We start from the raw sequence: 5,359 nt of genomic DNA, 5'->3' as shown, positions 1-5,359 counted from the left end.
TTCTGCTTTTTTATGAAAGATCGACATATTTAGCGATATTTACGTTGTAAGATATATATAAACTAATTTGAATCAAATGGTGGTTTTTAAATTTTTGTTACAGATCTGAATTTTTTATTTTTATTTTGTGGTCATCTTCCTTAAACTTTTAATTTTAATCATTTTGTATTGTAAAAATAATTGAAAAATTACATTCATAAAAAATTAACAAATTTAGTTTAATCTGATGTCAGCTTGAATAATATTTTTTTCCAATAATAAAAACTTTTACGAAAGTTTATTATTATTTTTTTTTAAATTAATTTTTTTGCAACAGAATTTTTAGCTTGTTCATATGAAGAGTTTTTACCCCCACCTTAGCGGGAACCCGGTGATTAATACACACTAAAAAAAAAAGGTAGAAATTTCTACCTTAGGGTAGGATATGTGATATACCCTTAGTAAGGTATAATTTTCTACCTTTTAAGGTAGAAAATTATACCTTACTAAGGGTATATCACATATCCTACCTTAACTAAAAATTTCTACCTTTAATTTTTAGTGTGTAGGCGAGACCTCGCCTAGGCAGGATAGTAATTTAACATTTATTTCTAGTTAATATTTAACTGCTATAAAGCAAACGAACAATTCTTTTTATTACATCCCCCGGTAGGAGGCGAGTATTTTCGCCTCCATATTGACGGCCGCAGCCAGTTAGGAGGCAGAAGCCGTTGGGGGCGATCTCTAAAGGGCTTTGCATCCAAAATTCTTCTGGTGGCGGCCACCATCGACTTCTGCCTCTTTATTGGCGTCGTTCTTCAAAACATTTTGCCTCCAAAAAAGAACTCTGACTGCGGTCACCATTAGAAAGGCAGAAGCCATTGGAGGCGGAAAAAATAATATTTTGCCGCTAAAAATTGATCGGGAGGCCACCCCCAACAACTTCCGCCTCCCTAAAAAGTTGGCCTTTCGACAGAAAGTTACTTTGCCGCCGGGCGGCATTATCAACTCTGTTTTTATGAATATATTTTTTATATTTTTAATTAATTTTTTAAAAATTAGTGTGAGATTTTGTTTTTTAAATGTACATAAATCAACTGACAAATAGGGATTGGCGCAATTAAATGTACATGCATCGACTGACAAATAGGGATTGGCACAACTAAATGCACATATATCGACTGACAAATAGGGATTGGCGCAATTAAAAGTACATGATTTGGGTCAGGGTTAGGGTTTGAGCCAGTGATAAATCAGAAAATGATATCCTCAGCATTTTTTAAAAGTTTTGCTTGACATTGTTGATAGAAACAGGCTTTTTTAAATTCATCTTTGAAAAGGATTTTAATTATAACCGAGTATGAAAAAAATGGCAAATATTATCGTTTTTTAGTGTAATTTTTTAAATTTCAACAGCGAATTAGAGCACTTTCTGTAGATTTTCAGACCTATGTTTTTAAACGATTCTTAATCAGCATAAAATTCTTTATCATAATCAGCAATAAAAAAAAAAAATAAAAAAAAAGAGGGGGGGGGTGATATTGCCGCAACGACCTGCTTAAGTTTAGAGACTTAAATAAAATTAAAATTAAATAAAAATATTTTGTATATTTATTTGTTGAATGGCCTGAAGAAGAGAGTTTACTTTAGTGTTCTCATGCCTTAAAAATGACTATGTTGTTTTTTGGCGTATTAAATTTTATTTTGAAAATTTTTTTTTAGTTAATTGGCGTAGTTTTAAAAAATTACAAAAACAAAATGCATTTATTGTCTTGGGCAGACAAATGCTACTGAAAACCTGAATCAGGGTGCATTCCATATTTTTTTCACAGGATATATACCAACAACGCCAAAATTTATTTAATTTATGCCAATACACCAAAAAAAAAAATTTGTAAGATGATAAAAATTTTAGACACCAAAAATGCTGCAGGGGCTGCCGCACGCACAGCCTAGCCATGACCTAATTCTAAAACTCTCCATTTACATCAAAAATGCATGCAGCAAGTCTACTCAGACTAGTCTGTGAGCCTGTCATATCAAGTAATGCACTGCAAATAATGTTGCTCTGGCGATTCAGCTCTGGCTTCCACCAGAAATGGTGCACATTGCTAATAGTTTGTCAAAAATGTCTGATAAAATTGGAACAAGTAGAGAGTTTTTTAATCAGGAACATTCTACATTACTGTCTAGTCTTAATTTCATTTCAAATAAGATTGGGGCCTGGGTTGGTTGGTAAAACTACAATTGCTATAATTTTAAAGTTTTAATTTTTTGTTTATAGATTTTTCAGTCTATAGAAGACATACCGTCATCTCTTAAAATGATTCGTAGATTTGTTAAAAAAAATGCATTCTCCCATACTGAACCAACCCATACATATTACTGTCATGATTGCTGCACAGCTTAAGTTCACACATGTAAAATAAATCTTCATTGTTTATCACATATCTTTATATGGAATATTATTAGCCAAATAAAACTTGTTTTATCTCAAAATTTTGGCAATTAAATCTTATCAAATGGAAATTATATTGGGTAAACGAAAGAGTGATTATATTTCGAGACAAAATTTTGTTTAAAATATGAAATCTAAAAACATTTTACATATTCATTTATTGATGTCAACTGATGGTGGAGAACCATATACAAAAAAAAGACTACAATGTGGCCATTTCATGCTATTATTTTGGATTTACCATCTTTTGGTTCCTAATTGAAACGGTTCCTAATTGAAAATACATTACCTCTTTGTTTATGGTTCTCATCATTAAAACCTAATTGATATGCTTATTTGAAGGTAAATCAATTATTAATTGTTATTTTTTATATTAAAATCGTAGTTAATTAATTTTCTCATAGTGGTAGAATTCTTTCACTGTTCCAGCTGTGGAACAGTGAAAGAATTCTACCACTACAAGTAATGATAATAAACAACAAATAAACATCAATAAACTACACGTAATGATAATAAACAACAAATAAACATCAATAAACTACACGTAATGATAATAAACAACAAATAAACATCAATAAACTACACGTAATGATAATAAACAGCAAATAAACATCAATTAGGCATAACTACTATATAACTAACTATTTTTTAGGAGTGCATTAATGGAAAACTGTTTAAAATACCACTTGAAATTAACAATATCCAAGTTGTTTTTCATACTATTGGTTTGGTTTTCGATTTACCTGCAGGGGCTTCAATTATCAATCACAAGCAATATAATGGTGAACTTGGATGTCATCATTGTGAACATCCTGGTAGAACAATTGAAAGAAAACATGGTTCAGCGAGAATTTATTCACATTCAAGTACAAAATAAAATCTTAAAAACATCTGAAATGTATGCCAAATATGCTAGATTAGCTGAAACATCAAAAGTGTCTGTATTTGGAATTAAAGGCTTGAATATCTTTAGTGAAAAAAACTTTTAATTTGTTTATTTTCTGTTATCAACAAACAAAATTTTATACAAGAGAGTTTTTTTTATAAATTTTATATTTTGATAACTTTTGTAAAACTATCGTGATTGTGTTGTTTTTAATTTTTTTAAATAGGTTTATATTATTAAATAATGGCTAATCCTGGTCGAAATAAAACCAAGAAATTGGATTTTGTAGACACTCAAAAGCTTTCTTCAACATTTGTTCTTTCATGGTACAAGGAATGTGAAAAACATGAGCGTCATACGTCTCCTATATCACTTTCAAATTTTTAAGCATTATTCATCCTTGAGTTTTAAGTGGTAAGTGCATTAAACACAACGACAGATAACAATTACCGTAATTACTTTAATTAAAGTCCACCCGAAAATATAATCCCCTTATTTTAGATAAGCCCACATTTTAAGGATGTTGAAAAAATTGAAGCCTGGGCTTCAATTATACTATTTATGGTATGTAGATAAATAGATTTAATGTTTTTTTACTTAATAGAAAAATGTAGTAAATGTATTCATTGAAAATAAACAGCACTCAGCTGTCGTAACATATAAGGGGTCTATTACCCAATGTTGTAAATTTGAAAAGTTATTAGATAAATTTATGGACGAATTTGGTGACGAAAATCTTAGCACTGTGAGTAAGTTTGCCCTCAATTATATTGAAGGCAATGCTATGGGAAAAAGAAAACATTCCAATGAAGACCCATCTTCAGGTAACTTTTGTAATATAGATATGTGACAATGACAAGTGTGATATTATACTATTTCAATTAAAAATTTACTATTCTCTGTATGTAACTGCAAATTTTAATTGTCCTTGTGTTTTTTTTTATAGATTCAGACAATATGGCACTAGTCTCAGAACCTATAGGCTTACATGGACCTAAATACAAATCGACTCCTAAATCAAAGGTGTTGGAAAAAAAGACGCGTTAATGAAGACCATTCTTCAGGTAATTTTAATAATATTATTACAATTTTGCGAATGTACTTTCTTAAATATATTTTTATTGTCTGTTTCATTTATAGAATCAGACTCCCTTGCATCAGTTTCAATCCGTCAAAAAGGATCGTCTAAAAAAAGTGAAGTGGAGATTATGGCTTTGGAAAAGCGCAAGCTTGACATACGCTATGACAATCTTGTTAATGATGCTCCTAAAACCAAACAATGTGGTACACCAAAGTTGAGCAATCTGTCTTGTTTAGAAGGTTAGTTAAAATACTATATTTGCGTAAGCTCTACCATATTGTACTTGTACATAGAAGTACTCTGTCGTTTTTAACATTAGCAATTTTGGTTGAACAAAAAAACTTCTTGTTGAACAAAGGAAGACCAACAAACTTCTGGCTGAAATTCTAAGCCCAATAGAAATTGAATCTATTAATGATAATGTAAGTCCAATTTAATTTTTGTAATTTAGTTGGAAAAAGCTCATCCAATGAATGCAGCACTAGCTAGTATCGACTGAATTAAATAAAGGAAATATTGATTGCTTAAGGAAAGGGTGACACATTAGGGTGTTGACTTTTTGGTAAATTTTTGGTATCTCCAGTTTCCAATATAAAAAATAGATGAACTTTATTTTGAAAGTATCTGAAAAGTTATTGGTTTTATCTGATTTTCGAAAAAGGTCACCCACTATGACCCTTGATTACACACTGGCTCATATATCAGTGATTTTTTTTTTCTTCATAAGTATATCAGCATGTGTCTCAAAAGAACCAGAATTTTATAGTGCTTTCAAAATTCATAATTTTACCTACTAAAACTTTAAAAAAAAAATATTGCAAACAAAATGTCATAAAAAACGACCTTTTCAATTTTTAGTTAAAAATTGTTGTTTTTGTATATAAAATTTAAGCAATTCATTTTTATTTAAAACCATTATTATTTCTGAAATCTCTATGAAATTCTGGTTCTTTTT

Source organism: Hydra vulgaris, chromosome 08 (assembly GCF_038396675.1).
Source record: "Hydra vulgaris chromosome 08, alternate assembly HydraT2T_AEP".
NCBI lineage: Eukaryota > Metazoa > Cnidaria > Hydrozoa > Anthoathecata > Hydridae > Hydra > Hydra vulgaris.
This window is presented reverse-complemented; position numbering follows the sequence as displayed.